Source organism: Thunnus maccoyii, chromosome 2, assembly GCF_910596095.1.
Source record: "Thunnus maccoyii chromosome 2, fThuMac1.1, whole genome shotgun sequence".
Taxonomy (NCBI): Eukaryota; Metazoa; Chordata; class Actinopteri; order Scombriformes; family Scombridae; genus Thunnus; species Thunnus maccoyii.
The window spans coordinates 8,309,103-8,333,105 of NC_056534.1; the positions used below are offsets into that span (position 1 = coordinate 8,309,103).

Here is a 24,003-nt window from a genome sequence, read left to right on the forward strand (position 1 = left end):
GTGTGATCAACTGATCGATTTTGTCTTTAAATAACATGATGCACTCTTGACCTTCTCTATTGACGTTTATGTGTCGTAATCACATTGTTCTGTTTTAAGTAAGATGCTTCGCACCTTGTTAATGTAGGCAAATTAATGTCTAGTTTGTTAGGAAAGAAGAAATAGAAAAGGTTATCTGAAGTGAATGATACACATTGACTCTGATTCTAAGAAGTGATAGTTAGAAAAATGAACTAAATGCAAACTGGAAATTGTACAAGACAGGCATGACACAATATATGCAATTGTTATTGATTATCTTACAGGAAACAGGTGTCTGCAGACAGAGGAGTATGACTATGCACAAATTGTGTGTGTTAACAGTTGTGTTGAGCAGAGGCTGAAAGTATAAAGTGTTTGTGTGAGCTATACAAGGTGTTCCTCTTGCTGCACAGCTCAGGGAGCTCGTATGCAAACGCTTTACTGATTTATTAAAGGCAGTTGGACTGCAAGAAAAATACTGTGTCTCTGGTATTTAATTACCTTAATCACCTAACTAGACAAATTGATATTTCAGCTGCAGCTTTTGTTTATTTTTCCAATATGTAAAAATAAACAAAAAACTGTAATCAATCAATCATTCTTGTTTCTATTTTTTAGACAAACCCACTCTGCAATCTGCATCAACACAAAGCATTTAAATTTAAGAATTACCTGTGACAACCAAAGTCACTCCAGAAAAATCTGACTGTTTCCGTCCTCCATGATGTTGTTCCAATCTGAATGTGTATTCTGCAGAGTCGTTCTTCTTCAGCTGTTTGATTCTCAGGATGTGTTGGTTCTTCACACTGTCATGATACTTTACACGACTTGCAAGCTCAATCACCTTTTTAACTTCCTCCTCACCACCTGCCGTTATTTTATACCATAATTTTGACTTGGGCCTTGGCTTTTTAGGATACGAATAATTACTTGAAATGTTCACTGAAGAGCCTCGCAGAGCACAGATCCTCCTCCTGACATAATTCACACTCCAGCAGTTCTTATCCTCAACACCTGAAATGGACAGAACAGACTGAATAGACTTACAGTAGTTTTTAGGTTAAATGTCCGAATGACTATTCATTCAGTTTCCACCATTGTCATTCTTTTGCAATGTCTTTAAATATCTTCAATCAATTATTTTATCCAATTTGGAAAATGTAAAAAGAAAAAAACAGATCAAGCTTTTCTTTTTCCTGTTTTCTGTGGCCATCAAGAATAGAAAAATAGTGTATATCAGTGTTCAATGTACAGTATATGTTGAATACATGTATATAGGTTAGAGTATGTATGTATTCTTTTCTTCATTAGAACTTCAACTTCAGATGCAGTTTTTTTTCATTTTTGGTGAGTTGCCTTTATGGGCCCTTTTGGGCTTTTAAAATCTCACCAGCACAATCTATTTTTACTCCTTTAATGCATTATGTTTTTTTCATTCTTGTTATTTTTGCAAATAAACTACACATAAAATCTTGAGGTGGACCACAAACCCCACCAAAAACTAAGTCATATGTTATAAAATAAATCTTATTTCAGTTTTGAAGGTTTGTGCATTTTTCCGCTGTGAGCATGTGCAGTAAGTTGTAACTGTTGACAAGAGCACACTCCTCGCAGGCGCCTTTGTTCATTCAGAGTCACAGAAAAAACAGTCTAAGGCAATTTGTAAATTCAGTTACATTTTCTGTTCTTTACAGTTGAGTGTTGTAGAAAGAAATGGTTTCATCAATTTATAGCTGTAGTCTGATTTGTAGTTTTATGAATAGCTTTATGATGAGAAAATGCTCCTGTTTCCCCTCATTGACTCTTTGATCAGACATGGTCGCACAGGGACATCTAGTGTCCACAAGTTGTGAAAGCAACTTTTTAATATCTGCAAGATCATTATTGCATCACAGAGTAGAGTGACCAACCCTACTTTCCAGAGCAACTTTTGGTTTATTTGCCTATTTGTGACACCCAGAGACCCTCATCAGCATAGTGATTGGGGATTTTTCAGGAAGTGAATAATGCATGAGTAGTGTCACTACGTCGCATGCAATCATCATACATACTAAGCCTACTGTAGGCTAAATAGTAAGTCAGGATATTTGTGGTTAATGTAATAATGTGTATATGTTCATGACACAATCTCTAAAATGAAACGGTTAAGTATTTTTAAATTTCTAATGTGTAATTATTGTGTAATTATTATGTGTTGTCATTATACAGACTGTGATTTACAGCTTCACAAGCGAGTCATATCAACTCAAACACCAATTAGCAGTTCATGTTGTCTTTAATAAGACACACTGGTTACCAGCAGATCACCTCCATCACTGACTAAATCATAAGTCAGATAATGGATTAATAACACTACAAAAAAAATGAAAATGAGGTTGAATCGGCACCTCTGAAATATATTTCATGTTGCCCAATAAGCTTACAAACTAAAGACAAATGTGCCATCCTATAATATAACAGCAATAACAGACTGTAAGTTGGTTTATACTCACAGACTTCAAATGCGTCTGTCCATCACTGAGTCACTTACAGTTACACCATTGTTTTTTGAAATAAAGCATTTCTGTGTTCATGGTAAATAAAACAAAAGCAATATAACAAATAAATGTATGAATACAAACTTTACACACATGAAACACACTGTATTAGGGTCATTTACACTTAGCATTAATGAGTAACTTGACAGTTACTGTATTAAAACTATATTTTGGGCTGTGGGTAAGTGAAATAATATATAAAACATATAAAAAATAATCTTAACTCAACCCTTCTCACACCAGCACCATATAGTCTACACCTAAAATCTGGTGCAATGTATTTAAGTATTTTTAATATTTTTTATGTGTACAGCACATTGAGTTACAACTACTGCATGAAAAGTGCAATACAAATAAATAAAGTTAAAGCAATGTTCATGTCTGATGGTAACCAGGCAACGTACAAGTTAAAATCCCTCTAGCGTTTCATACTCGGTCCAGCCATACACCAGGTTTTGACCTAGTCTTGTGAACTTATGCATACAGGACCAGTGTGTATTGACTTTGGTATAAGAGCAGCAAACCTATTTCATAATGCTGGAGACTACATCTCTGAAGCACTACATCCAATAAATGTATAGGAGCTGTGCTGGCTATCTGAATTATCAGAATATATGTGGTCGGAAGTGAATCTGTAGAGGTTGTTAAATGCTTTTTCCACAGAACAAGGACAGTGCTTTTAAGAAATAAAGGCTTTTTAAATAGGTCACTGAAATTGTCAGCATACAAAATAAAAACAGAGTGGATTTTTTGCAGTTTGTTTTAGAGATATTGAATGGTGTGCTTCAGCTAATGTTTTAAACTCCCAGAATACAAAGTCTATAGTTTAAAGTTAATAGTACATGTGACAAGTCTCTTTGTCTTTCTGTCAGGTGTGCGGAAGAGATCCTCAAAGCAGAACCAAGGCCAGCTCCAGGCTGAGGATTCTGTATATGGTGGGACGCCTCTGCACTGGGCCAAAACTGCTGAGGTGAGGAACATCAAGTGTTTTGTAGTTAGAATTAGTAGTCTGACTCTAGAGAAACCAAAGCGTTGAAGCTTTGATAGGAGAATAATGGATCTATGACCTTTGATGACCTCTGTGAGCAAGCCCAAGTTTAAACAACATTTACAAAACTAATTTCATCCTGTATGAGTTTACGTCACTACTTCCAATCAGAAATGCTGGCCTGTCATTGAGGCGTCCCACACCAAGACATGCAAGTTAGGCTTTAGGAAGAAGTAACAGGAGAAGTCCTGTTGTTCTGTCCATTTAATAAAGTCTTCCTCTCTCTGTGCCAGATGTGTCGTTTGCTGCTGGAGCATGGCTGTATGGTGAATTATCTCAGTAAGACCGGGGAGAGCGCCCTCCACATTCTGACCAAGAAGGGCCGCTTTGAGGCAGCCATGGTGTTACTCACCCACGGAGCCAACGCCAACCTGAAGGGACAGGACGGGAACACAGCTCTGCACCTCGCTGTGAAGGTGAGTATACGAGATATTACGTCTGCCTTGTTCTTATCTTCCAGGTGAAAGCAATAATCTTACTGATAATCAAAGTGTTCATGAAAGGGAGGAGAAATGTCAAGGAGTGATTTTGCTAAGTAGTGGCAACACAGTATCGGTATGAGGGGAAAACACTAAGAGCTACGACTCAGATTACAGGAGATTTATCCTAAGAATCCCAAACAATAGGGAAATGAGGCTGCACCACACATAAGGACAAACTTCACAGATCTGCTTTTCTGTAATGGGCAGCATGCTTACACTACAAGAACATCACACATCAATGATATATATTAAAGAGAGCTGGATATTGTCATTCTGCTGTGGAAATGCAGACATTTTTTTTAAAAATAATAATAATGCACCACTTGTGTGAAACTGTGCTCATTAATTAGATGGACCACATGGAGTTGATCAAAGCTCTGATTGTATTTGGTGCTGATGTGGAGATCCACAACGACTTGGGAGAAACACCTGGACTGATCGCTGCACGCACCAGCAAAGGTAAGAGAGACATGAAGGATGGAAAGAGAGATATCAACTGTAAGGTATACAGAAGTTGAATCAGGAAAATAAGGAACAGAGTAGGAATTCTGAGTTAGGACAGTGAAAAGCTGTGTTATATTTATAGAACTTAATGTGACTGACCTAACACGCCTGTTTGTTCTAGTTTAATCAGATTATAACATGTTAACCCATAGTCTCATTTAACAGCATGTATTCCAATGTAGATGGTAAAGCCGATGCATGAAAATGGTTGTTATGATATAATGAAACAATCTTTAGTGCCTTGTCTCTAAATATAAAGACCAGTTGTACCGCTCTTGCTACTAATTCATTGTTTTGTGACTGTTTAGAAGCAGCATGGTTACAAAGCTTGCAGCATTTCTTTTTAAAGGTGCATCATGCAACTTTACCGTGGATGATGTAAAAACACCACACACTCCATTGTACATTTGCAGCATATGTATAAAGCTTTGATTTGATCATTTCCAGCTACTCAGTGATTTCAGAGCTCGCTCTCTGATCTGTAAGGGGATTTTGTGGAACCAAAACTTCTCAGTTGATGTAGCTCCAGTCTCCTTCTCCATCTGCACATGTTCTACCTGTTCAACAGCAGAGGGCAGCACTTACAAAACATTTCAGTTGCAAAAGCTGAAAACATTTGCTCTTACATCAGTGCCACGATTAAGATATTTGTATCAGGCCTTCAGTACATATTTCTGATTTCTGCTCGCGTAAGAACAGCATCCCAAATGTACTATTTATTACATGACTGCTGTATTAGATTACATTTTAGTGCACTGAGTGTTTTCTAATAAATTCAGTGTATTATGAGGATAGAATATAAGGATATAAAGCAAAAAGTAAAGGCCTAAAGTTGTGGATGTGGAAATTCAGAACTCTGTTGAGCTGTTCTCGATATGTTGACTTTTTAGTCTAAAAAAAAAAAAAATTTCAACCATAGCAACATTTACATTGCCATGCAAAAGGCAAAATAATTTGACATTTCAGTGATTTCTAATAAAGGTCTGTGCATTGTTTGTACTGGATCTGTCTGCCTATTGAAACAAGATGATTATATGAGCATATTTGTTGTTTTCACATGGAGACAAATGTGTATGAAACCGCATACTCGATGCTCTGAAGCAGAAATGATGGTAGATGGAGTTTGTTGTCATTTATTGATTTTTGTAAATGCATGATAATTGCTAACATCCTGCTTACATTCTTGCTTTCTCTCTCTGTCTCTTATCTATCACTCTCTATCTCTTCTCCTCTGCTTTTTGTGGTGTTTGTGCATGTCTAACTCCATTTGCGTGCATGTGTGTGTGTGTTTTTTTTCGTTAAAACGAAAGGTCCGAATAGAAAGATACTGCTGGACATGCTGTGTAGTGTAGGGGTCCAGCGGTGCCTCCCCCCCTCCCCTGCCAGTCCTCCCCCCATCTCCAACAAGGCCCCACCTCCAGGCATAGGTAACACCAACGTCCCATCCTCTGCCTCCCTTTACTGCACTCTGTTTCAGTGTTTCTCTCATCTACAGAATATGTCTCTGTTTGAGCTCTTTTACATTTTCTATAACTTTTTACATTTACTGTATTTTTTAGTTTGCTGATTAGTGAAAAAAATGATTTGTGTGCAACTTTAGAATAATCCTTAATCCTTAAAATACCAAATAACAAAAAGAAGGAATGTGTGGAAAGTATTTAACAGAAAGAGGTTATTTTTTTAGTGCTAGATTTGAATTATGACTTGAGTACACAAGTGACCCAACAAGATCAGAATTTTCTGAGAAATCTGAGCTGAGGAATGTGACAGTGTGAGAGTAAGAAGCTCCTGTAAATTAAATAAGATAAAGCAAGTATCCTTACATGAAAGCAACATGCACACATATCTACTTGACATTCTTGGTATAACTCCCCTGTGGCTTGTAGAAAACCCAGTGACCCCTTTCCTTTTCCATCCTTTGTACATGAATTTGATCAATACTGTTGCCATGTGTTGGTCCCACACCAATAGCTGTTATGATTGGCTCACAGGGTTTGAGGACATCATGTTCGTGGGGGCTGCAGTCACTGCAATGAGCAGAGGCACATCTGAAGTGGATGGGCCCAAAACGGGGAAAAGGAAGTGAGTATGTTTGTAATTCCACAGTTCCCCGTCTGTTTTTCATGGTTAAAGCAAGACTATGTAACTTCTGCTGAGCAGCAGCAACAGCAGCCTCTGCTGCCACAAGTGGTAGTTAATACTGAACTATTGATACCGAACTACTGTAACATGAGGGAACATTATTTGAAGGGGAACAGACTTCAACACTTGCTGTATCTAGACTGTAAGTGTGGCATGAGCAGCATGTTTAGCAGAGCAGCAGCAGCAGCAGTGAGTGCTCCGTCTGTGTGTCTACACAGAACGTCTCCAGTGTAGACACACAGACGGAGCACTCACTGCTACACTTGCGGTCTAGACACGGGGTTACTGTTGTGACATCCCTCGCTGTGCCTCTGGCTGATCTTATTTCTATGATTGTCTGAACCCACAGCAGCTGTGTGCTAAAATGTAGCTACTAACAGCTAGCGTTATACTGACCGACTTATGTTGCGATCCACATCATCTTCACACACCACGGAAAATACAGTCTGGTGGCCGCTAGTATGTAACTTAATTCTATTGATAACGATATAGTTACATATAGGTGAGATAACACGTGATTATAATTCACCAAAGGGCTCATCAGGCACACCAGCTGTCGCTTATTAGCTGAACACCCACCTACTCATAGAACTGGAGTTACATCCAGGTAACTACTATTTCTTGTGGGGGATCGTACCCGCTCAACCCAAGTTACATAGTGCAAGAACAGGTGTTCAGGGAGCGGAGTGGGAATGAAAGAGGCGCTTTTTTCTCTATTACAAGTCAGTGTACCATCAAAATGATTATGAGGCTGTTATTTTAAGGTAAATAGTTGTATAATGTTGCTTTAAAGTAAAGTTTGTCACATATTTTTTCCATGAATTCTGCGCATCTGGCTATGTGGTAGCAAAAGGATAATGAATAATAATAGCAAAGTTGTTTTTTTTTTAAATATATTATTATTACTTTAACGTGAAAACATGTTATTTGTATGTGTTTCTGTCTTAGATGAGACAAAAAGTTCTGGTGTAAAAAAAAGTAATATCTCCTCTCCTCTGCAGGATGGAAAGACTGCTGTGTCTGGATGGTGGAGGTATAAAAGGCCTGGTGCTGATCCAGATGCTGATCGCTCTGGAGAGAGAGGCCGGTCGGCCCACCAGAGAGCTCTTCGACTGGGTGGCTGGCACGAGCACTGGGGGGATTCTGGCCCTCGCTATAATCCACGGTGAGTGTGTTTTTCTTTCTGCTTCCAAGAGTTTTCATACCCTAGCATCAAAACAATAATGGCATCTCTTCAATGTGTAGGAAAGTCCATGGAGTACCTTCGCTGCCTGTACTTCAGGATGAAAGAGCAGGTGTTCAAAGGGTCACGACCCTATGAATCAGCACCACTGGAGGATTTCCTGAAGAAAGAATTTGGAGAGAACACCAAGATGACAGACGTCCAATACCCCAGGTAACTGTTCATGTCAAACTTATTGAAGTCCTTTCATCCTAGAAGAAATATGTTTTTGTCGTTCTTACTTCACTTGAATGTTTGAGCTTCACTTAACAGAATGATGTATGTGCAGAGTTTGACACCAGAAGACTGTTTTCACATTCAACTGCTGAATGAGCATAAGCATAATTTGTGACATCGCAACTAGTTTGCTAATTCTGGTCCAGTATGCAACTTACACAAGTGTGATGAGGAGATTTGAAACCTTCAGTGCACATGCAGTGAGAATGGACTTTTCAGTGAAGTAGGAGACGTCTCGAAATAAAAAATATTTGCATATTCATAGAGTCTGGATTTTTCAGTGAGGTAGAAAGAGTAGATGTCATTTTAAGAATTTCTAACCACATCAGACACATTTTTATGTCTTAAAACAAGTCTGAAGGGGATTTTAGAGTTAAATGTGTCCACTAGGCAATAGGCAGAAAAGTGTAAAAAGGCACTAGAGACACTAGACATTTCACTAAAAGCTAAAAATGTCAACCTCATAGTGGCGCTGGAGGAAAAGTCAGGCGATCACCAGAGTCAGTAGGATGCGTCCTCTGGGGACAATGGAGATCTGTTCAAAATGTCATGCCAATCTGTTCAGTAGTTATTGAGATATTTCATTCTGGACCAAAGTGGAGAGAAAGAAAGAATGAGTGACAGACCTCACCATCCCTTGAACAATGCTGCTAGCATGGTTAAAAACTAGTAGTAGAGGATCCAGAATCTGTAAATGAGCAAATTTTGGTGTCAAAGTGCTGGTTTTTCAGGTTTTGATTAGAATTTCTTGTCAAACACTTTTATGATGAACAAAAGCTGAGATATCTGACTAAAATTAACCCTTTTATGTTAAACTCACATCTACTCTATTATCTTTTCACTCATACATTTGTTCTTGTACAGGGTGATGGTGACCAGTGTTCTAGCTGACAGACATCCAGGAGAACTGCACATCTTCAGGAACTATGACCCTCCCTCCGTCCACAGAGAGCCCCCGTATGCCACCACGGCCACGTTCCAGCCTCTCACTGTCCCACAAGGTACTAGACCAACTGCACTAGTGCTCAAATGTTTTATGAATGGTGGGTGGTGGTGTGTGTTGCTGTCTGCCACAGTGTCCTTAATGTTGCCACCAGATGGTGACATAGTAAAGTATTTTCTAACTCTACACATGGTGGTAAATTATACTCATTCATTCAGGATTATATATTTATTTAGAAAACGAAGCCTGAGAAGTCCATTTGTGTTGTGTTGTTTGAGTGGCAACCATGTTGTTGTTACAGGATGGGAGGATGAGGATGTGTTGATAGTAGGATACACAGTGGAGCCAGCCAGAAAGCGTAGGAAGGTGACAGCTGAAGGTGTGTTTGTGAGTGAAAAACAAAGGATCAGGTTCACAAAGAACTTAACTTGGTCAGTCACAAAATTACCTCACAAACTCCCATCTGTTCACATATAAATATTATCCAGAATACATGCTTTTGAATACTTTAAATAGCAAAGCAGCAAAAAACATGTTTCAGCCCCACACCCTTTTCAACATGGATGAATGTGTTCACTTCTTCACTGTTTAAAACTCGGTTATTGATACACAGTGACATTTTGGCACATTTAATTTTTTATTTAAGTTTGCACCCAGAATGATAAACTAGTCGATTAGATTGATTGTTTCATGACTTTTTAAAATCTTTACATCAGAACAACTTGTGTGGCGAGCTGCCCGCTCCAGTGGTGCTGCCCCCACCTACTTCCGACCGATGGGCCGCTTTCTGGATGGAGGGCTATTGGCCAACAACCCGACACTAGACGCCATGTCAGAAATCCATCAGTACAACAAAGCCTTAAAAGCAGAGGTAGGTAACCTAACACCTTACTTATTTAGTCCTCCTTTGATCTTCTGTTAACTGCATGTTTAAACATGGATTTTTTAAAAAATATCAAATAATCTATCATCTCTCTTTTTAACTCTTCTCTCTCAGGGCCATGGGACGGAGGTCAAGAAGCTGGGTATAGTGGTCTCCCTTGGAACTGGTAAGCCACACAGTTGTGTCTGCAATGGCAAATAATGTAATTCACACTAACTTTTCTACATGCAAAACCAATGGTCACTTAGATTAGTTTATGTCTTACCCCATCTTCACTATTCAACATGAGTCTATTAAAGTATAAGGCTGGTGGTTTTCTATATTTTTATTATTGTAAACAAATCTAATGTGCAGAGTCAAACCAACAATGAACCTATCCTACTTACAAGTATTGTCTGTGTATCCAAAGCCTAATATATCATATTCCTCTGTGCCATAGACCTCTGTTGGTGTCCAAAAAATATTAAAAACATGTCAATGAGCCACACCGCTGTGAGTGACGTGTTCCTTCCCCCCGAAGGCAATAGTTACTGTAGTTTGTTTAGAAACGGCTCCAAAGATTAATAACAGCGATAACATTTTCAGTCTCAGGAGAGACGTTCCTTGTAATGCAGGTCCTACTGGGCGTGATGCATGCTAATGCATTGTGCTAAGGAGACTCTGTTTATAGTGTATTGATAGCTTGTTGTGCTAGATGTCACAACCTCTTGACTTTGTATATTTCAGTGCAAAGTCAAGAGACGATGACACGTCAAGATGAAAGGTCAATATGACGTGTTCTTAATGACAACAGGGGAGCTCAGAGGAATAAGATGTATCAGGCTTTGGATAAACTCACAATACTTGTAAGTAGGATCAGTTCATTGTTGGTTCGGCTCTGCACATGAGATTTGTTGACAATAAGAAAACTATTGATTATTATTATTATTGCATAGATTAAAGGATGTTTTCAATTGCTGTTGGGGGGGGAAGGAAGAAACATGTCCTTACAAAGAGATATTAGAAATCTGACGCCTAATCAGAGTGATTTACATCCCTAACTCCTACTATGTTTGTACCTTGCTTTGACCACTGAACTAAACAAAAAACATTTACACAACTCACAGTGAGTAACTAAATTTAGAAACTCCTCCTGCTCCTCCAGCTGTACAGTATCTGTGCTCCCGTGTGTCTCCAGGTAAACCTCCTCAGGTGGTTGTGAGCTCTGTGGATGTTTTCCGGCCTTCTAACCCTCTGGAGCTTGCCAAGAGCTTTGTAGGAGCCAAAGAGCTGGGCAAGATGCTGGTGGACTGTGTGAGTGCAGTTGGAGCACCTGCTTTTAAATTTACCTTGTTCCTTGTGTAAATCAATGAGCTCATCATCCGCTGCTGAAACTATATGTTTTTTCATATGAATTCATCCTGCCAGAGTTGTGTTCTCCACTTTTTGTGAAGCCTTTTAATATTCCTGATATTTTGGACATGACAACCAGTATCAATAACATTCCAGAAAGTGTCTCTAAGTCTAATATTTCCTCTCTCTCTGACTGGACAGTGTACAGATTCTGATGGCTGTGCAGTCGACAGAGCAAGAGCCTGGTGTGAAATGATCGACACCATCTACCACAGGTCAGCTGACCATGAATCGGCAGCACTTCAGTTTTTTATTTACTGCTGTCTCTGCTCTCTGTTTTAACTCCAGCTGGCAAAGAGTAAATGATTATCTGCTATGTTCCTGGCCTAAACTAGACATCACTGCAGCTCTATAACATCATAGACAGTATAACTTTACCAACCAACACCATCTGGCTTGAAGCTCGGGTGAAGCTCAGCTTGAGTGACCCACATCGTTACAGCCTGAGATGCATGTTAATCAAGTTTGTTTCTGTTTGTGTTTGTCAAATGGGCATTTATAGTATTCATTGTTGGTCTATTATCTCTAATGTACTTTAAAACGATGTAAATTTCACTATTTATTTATTGTCTTTTGTACAGATTGAGCCCCCAGCTGTCTCAAGAGGTGATGTTGGATGAAGTGAGTGACGCAGTCCTGGTGGACATGCTGTGGGAAACCCAAATGTACCTTTATGAGAAGAGAGAAGTCCTCCAATCCCTAGCAAAAGTGCTAATGGACAACTGAAAGCACAAGAAAATCATGAGGAGAGGCTATGAAGATGGGGCTATAAGAGCAGAAAGGAATGTGAAAGCAAAATGGAGAAAAGGAGAGCAAAGGAGAGTCTTTTGAGTGGAGTCAAAGACAAGAGTGATTGGATGACGCACAAAGATTAGTGAGCCACGTGTTTGAATCGAAACTATGATGTCTGTGGCGGTGTGCTCTTTCTTTAAGACAAACCCCTTGAGCTGATGTTACCACAGTGACTTTCATTTTTACACTCAAATGTCAGTACACGATAGCAAATGTATAAAACATGGCAGAGACTGAAATCTAACAGGAAAACAACTGACAGGATGTCGCCTATTGGAAGACAAGTTATGTAGCATCTTATGACCTTATCACTGACCTTATCAAGTTTAATGTGTTTGTATATAAACCACTGAAATAGAGTGTGGAGTTTCCCTTCTTTGGTATGTGAATACAGGGGAACTGTAGGAGGAAGTGGTTCCAACTAAATCATACTAAGATTAGTATACACTGTGACTGTGATAGTGTCAGTTTACTGTCACCCTCCCCCTCTCTATAGTGTTGCGTGAGAAGTTTTTGAATCCAGTTCTCATTGGTTGTGATAAAACCATAACGCCCTTCGTCATCCTTCATTTTGTTGTTCCTCTTTTTTTTTTTTACCCAAGTAGCTGCAAAGACAATGTACAGACATATTACTTAAGGCCATATCAGAAGGACCCTACAGTAGCACAACAAAATCTGCAATATACTGTAACACAGCTTGGACGACGGTGATGATGAACCAGATCTGCCTTATGTGTCTGGGGCCCAAATTTGTACTGTTTTCTTTCATTCACATCACACTGTCATGCTTTTTTATAGGTTATTTAGACTGACTTTAAACATAACTTCACTCCCATTGCTAACTTGCTTGCACACTGTACACTTGTTACAACCTTTCATAAAGGTATCTTGAACAAATATTTAACATGTACTTGTACAACTGGAATTATACACTTGAATTATAAACTTACTTGAAAGACAAAGAAACAATACTGCACTGGTGTTTGTACAACCTAAACTAGAAGTAACAAATTATTTACATATGTTTTTTTTTGTATATGGATTAATTACTGAAGTGTATACTGGTATGGTAATAAAATATATTAATATGGACTTCAGTTGTGTCCATGACTGTTTTGTTTCTTTGTTGTGCACTTGATTTTCAGCTGACATGTTATTTAACTCAGCACGGGTAAGATTAGATCCCTGTTTTATTAATTAAATGCTGTGTGACCATTGAACAATTCAGAGCATCAGTTAAAGTAAGTCAACTTTATTTAAAGGTACAATCCATAGTAAAGAAAAGGGTCATCCCACCATCAAAACTCAAAACATACAATTGCATTTAACTTTTGCATTCAACTTAGTTGAAAGACCCTTTAAGAAAAGCATTAAAGACAACAACTGCTAAAAAGCTTTAATTATTCTCTGATGCTTTGTAAGAGAAAGTAAAACCATTTATTAATTGTAATGTCACATCGTGTTAAACAAAGAAATACTGATTTAATTTTCATCTTTAAATGAAACCTGTAATTATGAATTATTAACCATTTCATGGTTAGTCCAATATCCTTTTTTATAATCATGTGTTTTAGCAATTATACAATATTACTTTGATCAAAATGTTGCAAGACACTAACACTGCCTTTTAATCAATAATGTGACAATTTTAAAATTTCTGCTATCACCATGGCAACTGCTGTAATGTTATGTCTGAAAAATATATACCTTTAGCTGCTCTTAACGAAACAAACAAATAAGAGAACACAAAACAAAAACTGACATACAAAATATGACCACTGAAGCTAACGTTAGTTCAGTTTGCTTATTAGCATGACTCATTGGCAACAAAGGTATCAACGCAGACAAATAATGTTGGATGAGTTTTTTTTCATGAGCCATACATGAGCATATTAAATACAGTATTGTTACCCATATAAGTTTTAACACAAACTAATAGCACAAGAAAGCTAATTTAAAGTAATTTACAGGAAAAAGTAGCTAATTTGCTTTAGCACCACAAAGAAGGCTGTAGCTTCTCAGTGCGTTGGTTTTACCTAGCATAGCTACTGCAAGCTAGCAATATAAAATAACTTACAGTTAGTCATTTAATACAATGGCTCTCTAAGAATGGCTACCAGTGAATGTTGCTCTTCAAATTTTTCCATTTTGTGAATAAATTTAAAAGGTAGGAGAGGCAAAAATTTTTGAGAAAATTTTTTGTTGCCAGTGTCAGTGATGTGTTTTTCGGTAATTTTCAAGATATTTACCAGGTATGATTGTGTTCTACTGGGCTGCACTGACTGAAATATTTTCATAACTTTACAAAAATGTGTCCTTGTATGTTGACACTATGAAAGTCTGCTCAACATTTCATGGCAATAGTGAAATTACTGTACTGAGTTAAAATGGTTTAACAGGATGGCTTGTAAAAGGTCCTTGTTTCTATGGATGTCCATCACTGCCAGTGTGCTCCTGAGGTGCTCGCTCATGTAACACCAGAAACATATCCCTTTGTACATCATGAAGGAAGGTTACATTCATTCTCTTGAAGTTTTTGTTTGCTGTGTAATTTTAGGGATCCACCATCTGGCCATTTACCTGAAAAAAAAGAAAAAAGAAAAGAATAAGTGTAATGTGGGTTCATTATTTTTCAAAGTATGCTATTTAAAAATATACAAGAAAAGCGATTTTTCTCAGTTGATGCAGTCTCGTCATAAGTCTCACAATCTTTAACTACATTCTGGTAACCTTTTAAGCAAGTTTCATGAAAATCTGATCATTGGTGTGTTCAGTGATCATCAATGTAGATTTTAAACACCACAGTGAAAGAACTTAACCCACAAGTTTTATCAAAACAGTACCAGTGGAGTCTGAGACATCATATATTCCAACCTGTAATAAGCTACATAATTCTTATCTCCCTCAAATATAATCAGTTGTAATGAAGAGATGCTTACTCAGGGGTTGTGTTGGATCTTAAGTGGACAACAGCATAGGGGACATGCTCCTGTTCTTGGGGCTGATGCGGCTGGACGGTGGTGTAGAGCGGATTTGTCTGGTTCTTAGAGAAGTTGATTCTGCTGTAGTAAAGGTCGTCCTGCTCTGTTGCTTGAGCTGAGATGTCTTCATACACAGGACCAGGGTTTAGCTGATAAAGAAACAAAATAATATTACTTTACAGTACATTGTATTTAAAGTTTTGGCTGATCCTCCAAAACAAAGAAATATTCAACAATTCTGAGTAGAGCACAACTGATAATGGTTTTGGAAGGTATATTAAATGACTGTAACAACAGACATTTGGTATCTTTATGTTCCAGTTTCATGAATAACAATAAAAATACTTTTCCCCATTCAGGGTTTCTCCAAGAGAATCATCAACACTGAAAATAATGATAAACAATGTTTAGTAAAATAATAATCTAATCTATAAAAAGCATTTAACAAGGGTTGTTGTCAGTAATGTTATGTAATGTAGCAGAATTGTTAAAATTATTTTATTTTACCTGCTCCATATTGTCTGATGTTTCAAGTCTAGGAGAACGGCTGGAGGACCTCTTTCTCCTGTTTAGTGAAATGAGTGAATTTAAAAATGAATAGATGATGTCAGGTTAGTGTGTAAATGTCATGACTCTGCAACAAAGCGCATTGTTTCTCACCTAATCCAGAAGAAGACGGTGAGTGGTATTATAACCAGGAGAGCAGCAACAACTCCAACTGCTGCTGTTGATGTTCCTGTGATACTTTGGACAGTGAGAGTCTTTTCACCAGAGCTGATGTTTTTGTGGGTTTTGACAGCACATGAGTAGTTTCCTGCATGTTGAATGCTGACTGGGTCTAGAACCAGGTGTTTGTTTTGGCTCTCTGGCACCGTCAGAGGTCGACTGTTCAAGTACCAAATGTAGTTTGTGTTGTCAGTCAGAGGACAGCTGGTACTGCAGGTCAGTGTGACTCTCTGGCCCTCTGTCACCACAGCAGGATGCAACTTAACTTCCAAGCCTGAAAAATTATTAGATTAGTCAGTAAATGTAAAAGAGACGTATCATCTCAAAAGTCCTCATACCTAAATTACAAACTAGGTTTGTCACTGTCCTTCAAAACAACCCAGATGACATGATGATAAAAAAAACAACTCATATACAGTAAGTGTTTTCTAATCTGCCACTCCTACGTTTAAGGTACAGACAGGTTTAGGTAACTAAAACTACTGTACTTTGTTAAAATCACCATCATGGTTAAAAAAATGCTTTGTAGAAGATGAGACATGAAGCACAGACTCCTGTGTCAGAGTCACAGCCTTTGTAGGCTCATCCATCCATTCTGATCTCCTCTCTAACTATGGTGGCTGAGAGAGCTCAATGCACTGCAACTTATTAAAACACAAACAAATGAAGACCTTCATCTTTTTGACACATATGTGACATAAAGAAATACACTGTAAATAAATAAACAATGCAAACTGTACAGAGTAGTAAATAGGCTTGTAGGTTACACACAAAATCAAATTTGAAACTAAAGCAAACATTGTTAGCTCATTTTTGAACACCAGACAGCAAATCCTGACATCAGTTTTTCATGTCCCCCAGACACTTCTTTATTTTTGTAACTTCCCTTTTATTTGCTTGTGTTTCCTATATTAGAAGCACATTTCTTCATACTGTGTATCAAAGTGGTGAACATGTTTACATGCAATTTTTGAAGTTGCAGCATGTTGAGCTCTCTCTCTCTCCTACACTGTTTTAGTGGAGATACAACTTCTACAATGATTTGACACATTTAAATATGCATGATGTTTTAATTAGACCATTGAGACAGTAGACAGAATACAGGCTCCTAATTAAGCCGAAGTTGTGAAATTGAGATTTATCTGTTAAAGTTCTTAAAACTGTGAATAATTAGACCATGGCTTCACTGTGAATGATTTATTGTGTGATATTTAAGAAATCACTGGTCTGATTTTGACAAAACACAGATGCATCTTTACACTTGATTGTTATGACTTTCAGGTGGTGCATGACCCTGCATACAGCTTATTGTGTGCACGTAATTTAGCTACAGTTACATCGTTTTGACTTTCTACTCTTTTGTTAGTGTTATCATATTAAGCATGAACCAGCCTTTAGTCCTCTTGTAGGCATTAAAGAATAAAGTCTTCTGACTGCTGTTAGTACATGGTGAGAGAGCAGCACAGTCTCTATTGAAAAGTATACAGACAGGAATTACCTGAGACAATCAAAGTCACTCCAGGAGGATCAGCCCTCCGTACTACATCATCTTTTAGGAGTCTGAATGTGTATTTTGCTGAGTCAGTCTTCTTCAGGTTTTTGATTCTCAGGATGTGCTGGTTGTTCATGTTGTCAAGATACTGCACGCGAACTGCATCCTCAGTCGTCTCCACAGCTTCCTCCTCACCACTTCTCTTTATTTTATACCAAACTTTAGACTCAGGCTGCTGGTTGTCAGGATACAAATATTTACTTGAAATGTTCACTGAAGAGCCTTCCAGGGCGCAGATTCTCCTTCTGATGTAATTTACACTCCAGCAGTTCTCATCATCAACACCTGAAATATAGATTAAAGACTTAAAATAGAGTCACTCTAAATAACTGCTAAAGTAGCCTTGCCTAATACTTAAATAAAAAATCTGTGGTAAAAGTTCAGGTGTTTTTTATAAATCATGTTTTCTGCAGATCAGGAAATATCACATAATGTGAAAGCAGCTAAAGCGCCTCTTTAGACACCTCATATTAGTTTTTTGAAAAAAATGTAAAACATTGTTTGGATTTATACTGAAGCTTGCATTTAATTTTTCTTTATGGCACAATCTCTAAAATGAAACGGTTAAGTATTTTCAAATATCTAATGTGTAATTATTGTGTAATTATTATGTGTTGTCATTATACAGACTGTGATTTAAAGCTTCACAAGCGAGTCATATCAACTCAAACACTAATCAGCAGTTCATGTTGTCTTAATAAGACACACTGGTTACCAGCAGATCACCTCCATCACAGACTAAATAAGTCAGATAATGGATTAATAACACTGCAAAGAAAATGAAAATGAGGTTGAATCGACAACTCTGAAATATATTTCATGTTGCCCAATAAGCATGCAAACTAAAGACAAATGTACCATCCTATAATATAACAGTAATAACAGACTGTAAGTTGGTTTATACTCACAGACTTCAGCAGAGTGCAGATCCTCGTGGTCTTTGACAGCACAGGAGAAGATATCAGCAGAGGAGTTGAGAACTGAAAAATGCTGTTTCTTCTCAGACATTAAGAGTCTGTTCTTGTACCATCTATAGGCAGTTTGGTTGTCAGTCAGTGGACAGCTGGTGTTACAGGTCAGTCTAACATGATTCACCTCTGCAGGAGTCCTTTGTGGACCTACTTCTGTTAGGAGATGTTAAAAACATTTTTCAACAGTTTATGTGTGTCATGTTGAATTAAATAAAAATAGTAAATTGATTACAAAATTAGTGCAGAAAACAATAATGTGTAGAACTGTAGTAAACATGTCAGTAACATAGTAAAATTAGAAAAGAAAGAAAGCAAAGATATGACAATTAGATGTCTGTTCTTAAAATATTGTTTAAAGGTGTTCTAGGTGTGGGGGGTGGGAGTGGTGTTTGTGTAAATGTTTGTGGATGTTTGGAGAAAGTTAACCTCTGGGATATGTGATGGAGCAGGACTCATCCACTGATGTCTGCTTTTCAGAACACATTCTTCCTTCAGCGTAGGTCACAGTAAAGCAGGTCGATGTGACAGAATCTGGACAAAAACAAATGGCCTTTCTTAATTTAACTGGTAAACACTTAGTTACAGTATTTCATAGGCTTTACAATTTAAGGCAAAGCTTAAATAGTAAAAATATTCTTGAAAATGTTTAACTTGAGGTTTTGTAAGATGAAAAGGAGCCAAATGATGTCACTCACCCACTGAGACTTCAGGAGCTCTGAGATGCTCGTAGCCTTTGATAGCACAGGAGTATCTGACTGCTTCCTCACTGCTGACCAGCTGTTGGTACCAGGGAGACCAGTCCTGATAGAGAAACTCTCTGTTCTTGTACCAGATGTAGGCTGTAACATTTTCAGTTGGAGGACAACTGGTTTTGCATATCAGTGATACTTTCTGTCCCTCTGTGGCAGGAATCACCTTCACCTGCAGGTCTGAGATGATGGTGAATAATGTAAGAATTCATATTCTGATTTCATTCTTAAAGTAATACATTAGTGAAAACCACCGTACCTTCAACACGGAGGGCGATTGTGCTTTGCCTGCAGTCTTGTTGGTTTTTTGCATTCTCACTACAGCAGTAAAACTTTGCATCACTGTCTGTCAGATCTTTGATTGTTAGAGTTGGATGACTCTCTTCAGACATGTTGTACGTTACATGATTTCCATCTGCAGAGAGCTTATTGAGATCAGTATTGGAGCCAGCGTAGTGTACAGTGAACCATTTCATGCTTGAAGTGGGATGTTGAGCTGAGCAGGGCAGATCCACTGATGAACCTTTTAAGGCACAGATACTTTTGGCTTGTCCCTGAACCCCTTTAACAGAAGCATTGATTCATAATTATAACATTCTTCTAGTACTATTCACTAAATATTGATAGTATGAAATATTGTAAATGAAGGACATTTGTTGTTTAATCTGCAATTTTCTTCAAGTTGTTCACACTTTAACTCCTATAATCAAGTAAAACATTTTTTTACAGATTACAGTTAATAATCTCATATTGTATATATCATGTTTACAGTCATTATATAAGAAGAGATGAACAATAATTCATACCTGAGATGCACAGAATGAAAGCCATAAACACACAGCCAGCTTCTGCCAACAACATGGCTGTTGTAGTCCCTCCGCTTCTAAACACAAAGTTGATCATATTAATTTTTTAATGGCCTTACCACACCTGCTGTGTTTATGAAAGCTCATAAAACATCAAATCTATAAATAAATGGTCAAAATCAACAGCAGTCCTCTTACAGAGTAAAGACTTAAGAGGACAGAATGGACTGTTGGTCATTGTGAGAGTTGCGGGCAGACGTACAGCATGAAGCTCTGACACCTAAAATTCACTTCCTTCCTGCTTCTTCCTCTAGTACAGAATCTACCTCACATAGTTCAGTATTTATTTGATGTCATAATTTGATAAGGAAAACTCTGACTTTAACTTGGGGGTGCCATTATTTTTCTTACTCTGTATCTCATCACAATTATTATTGTTATTTTCTGTTTTCATAGTGTATTGGTTCTTCATGCCAGATATTTTAGTGTTAAACTGCATTATATTTTCATTGAAAAGTTGTAAAAACTACTGACGTGAGAACAGAGAGATGTGAAGCTGTCTATGGACGGTGATGGTGGTTTCTGTGGCGGGAACTGCAGAAGTTTATGGTAACTTAAAACACTGCAGAGCATGCAGAATAGGACAAATAATATTATAATGTATTGTACATGAAGGACATCTGAAGAGCTCATTCTGGCAGATGAAGTGAAAATGCAATTAGTGAGAGCCTTTTTTTTAATTCTTCCTTTCTGGTTTCTGTATCAATCTGCAGTTTTCTACAAATTGTCCACACTATAACTCTTAAACTTCATTAAAAATGTTATGTGTATTTCTTACAGTTAACAGTAAATGTTCATTACATCAGAGAGGATAAACATTTATACCTGAGATGTTGGGGCTGAAACCAGTAAACACACATCCAACTTCTGCCAACAACATGGTTGTTTTAGTCCCTCGCTTCTAATCAGTGGACCTTTTTCACAGCAAACACTTTGACTTGTTCAAGCAGAAAAAGTACAGGTGTAAATAATAACATTAATGTTGGCACCCATACTGGGTCTATAAGTTGATTATAACAGTGTTTGTATCTGCTACATCATAACTGCTGATCTTACTGAAGAGTCTAAATTAAGAGCAGGTTTATAGAGAAATGACTGAAGCCAGAATGGACTGTTGGTCAGTGTGAGGGCAGCTGGCAGACATGCTGCATGTAGCTCTGATACCAAAAATAAACCTCCTTCCTCATTATAATTCTCAATAAAAAGAAACCACAGATAAACAATCTATGTAGTGCAGCTGTTGTTTAGTTTTTTGATGTCATATTTTGACATGGAGAACCTTCATATTTACTTTAAGGTGTCATTGTTTCTCATTTTTAAGTAATGTATCGGCTCATCATGCAACATGCAGCAATGTTTAGCTGCATCAAGTTATCATAAAAAGGTGTCAAAGTTGTCAGTGTTGGTCAGAGAGGTGTGAGGCTGTCTGTGTTTGTTTCATGGTGAAAAAAAAAAAACTTGTGAAGAGGAAGCTTTAGACATAGTTTTTATGATCACATCATACACTACAGAACATGCAGAGCAAAATGAGTTTTACAAAAGCATTTTTACAGTTATAGCTGCTAATCAAACAGAAAGCACAGTAATACAACATGAAGCACACCATAGCACACTACTATAAGTATTCTGTTCTCAATGATGCAACATGTCCGTCAACAATCCACAACAAATCTCATTCTCAGTTCACATAGTGTTGGTTATGTCCTCTTAGTGATTAAAGACATCTGTCCATTTACAATATTCAGTATTTGGGAGGACCCATCATGCTGTGAAGTTTGTATTTCACTCAGAAACTGGAAACTAGAAAGCTGCACTAACTTGCTTCCACTCAGAAAGTGAGAGCTATGTAAACTAGCTTGTTAATGTTAGCACTGATTCCCACAAGACGTCACTTTTGTTCACATTATTTCAACTCCTGCTGAGTCATTCTGCACACTCAGTGCTGTGTTTGTCCCACATTATTAAAAGGAGGAGGTCTAGTTAGCGTTAGCTGTCTCTCTTTCACAGGTCCATATACAGTATGGTGATGGAAAATGACCAGACTGTCAAAAGTATAAGTTGAAACCAACAGCAATGAATGCTTTAATGTCAGCAGCCCCCCATGAATTTAATCAGGACACTGAGTAACGTACTGTAAGCAGTTTTCAAATCACAGATGGGACCAAGTAACAGCTAACAATGACTAGCAAGGACTAACAATGTATGAACCATTTGGATGAGTTGACTGTTGTTCAGTGTGCATGTGGATCTGACATCAAAATTTCAGACAGACCTCACCATCCCTTGAACAATGCTGCTAGCATGGCTAAAAATCAGTAGCAGAGAATCCAGAATCTGTAAATGAACTAATTTTGATGTCAAAGTGCTGGTTTTTCAGGTTTTGATCAGAATGTCTTGTCAAACACTTTTAATATGAACTAAAGCTCACATTTACTCTATTATCTTTTCACTCATTCATTTGTTCTTGTATAGGGTGATGGTAACCAGTGTTCTGGCTGACAGACATCCAGGAGAACTGCACATCTTCAGGAACTATGACCCTCCCTCCGTCCACAGAGAGCCCCCGTATGCAACCACGGCCACATTCCAGCCTCTCACTGTACCACAAGGCACTAGACCAACTGCACTAGTGCTCAAATGTTTTATGAATGGTGGTTGGTGGTGTGTGTTGCTGTCTGCCACAGTGTCCTTAATGTTACCACCAGATGGTGACATAGTAAAGTCACCATTTTTAACTCCTGCAGTGTTTACTGACACAGAGCAGCCAGATATGGCTGTCAAAGAGTAAATGATTAGGTGCTACAGCTGACATTTTTCTCAGTTGATGCAGTCTCATCATACGTCTCACAATCTTTAACTACATTCTAGTAACCTTTTAAGCAAGATTCCTGAAAATCTGATCATTGGTGTGTTCAATGATTATCAATGTAGATTTTAAACACCAAAGTGAAAGAACCTAACCCACAAGTTTTATCAAAACAGTACCAGTGGAGTCTGAGACATCATAAAGCCCAACCTGTAATAAACTACATAATTCTTATTTCCCTCAAATATAATCAGTTGTAATGAAGAGATGCTTACTCAGGGGTTGTGTTGGATCTAAAGCGGACAACAGCATAGAGGACATGCGTTTGTTCTTGGGGCTGATGTGGCTGGACGGTGGTGTAGAGCGGATCTGTCTGGTTCTTAGACAAGTAAACTCTGCTATAGTGAAGGTCGTCCTGCTCTGTTGCTTGAGCTGAGATGTCTAGCTGATAAAGAAACAAAATATATAATAGTACACTATGTTGTATTTAAAGTTTTGGCTGATCCTCCAAAGCAATATGGAACAATTCCAAGTAGAACACAACTGATAATGGTTTTGGAAGAGATATTAAATGAGTGTAACAGCAGATATTTTGTAACTTCACATTCCAGTTTGTATGACTAAGTCGATGAATAACAATAAAAATACTTTTCCCCATTTAGGGTTTCTCCAAGAGCATTATCAACACTGAAAATAATGATAAACAATGTTTAGTAAAGAAATAAGAACCTGCAAGAAAAGCATTTAAACAGGGTTGTTGTCAGTAATGTTATGTTATGTGGCAGAATTGTTTAAATTATTTTATTTTACCTGCTCCATATTGTCTGATGTTTCAAGTCTAGGAGAACGGCTGGAGGACCTCTTTCTCCTGTTTAGTGAAATGAGTGAATATAAAAATGAATGATTGATGTCAGGTTAGTGTGTAAATGTCATGACTCTGAAACAAAGCTCAGTGTTTCTCACCTAATCCAGAAGAAGACAGTGAGTGGTATTATAACCAGGAGAGCAGCAACAACTCCAACAGTTGCAGGAGTTGTTGCCATAACAACTTCAACAGTTGCAGGAGTTGTTGCCATAACAACTCCAACAGTTGCAGGAGTTGTTGCCGTAACAACTTCAACAGTTGCAGGAGTTGTTGCCGTAACAACT

General features: G+C 37.9%; 1 long non-coding RNA gene and 1 pseudogene across 1 annotated transcript; one reads left to right on the plus strand and one right to left on the minus strand.

The window, feature by feature from the left end:
* The first annotated feature begins 2,929 nt into the window (after window positions 1–2,929).
* On the plus strand, window positions 2,930–13,300 carry LOC121883649 (annotated as a pseudogene).
* Window positions 13,301–13,966: 666 nt separating this feature from the next.
* LOC121910176 lies at window positions 13,967–15,859 on the minus strand. The gene is made up of 4 exons (XR_006099611.1): window positions 15,845–15,859; window positions 15,692–15,749; window positions 15,143–15,333; window positions 13,967–14,783 (listed from the first exon to the last, which is right to left on the minus strand). It is a non-coding gene; the product is annotated as an uncharacterized LOC121910176 (long non-coding RNA).
* Between the last annotated feature and the right edge of the window lie 8,144 nt (window positions 15,860–24,003).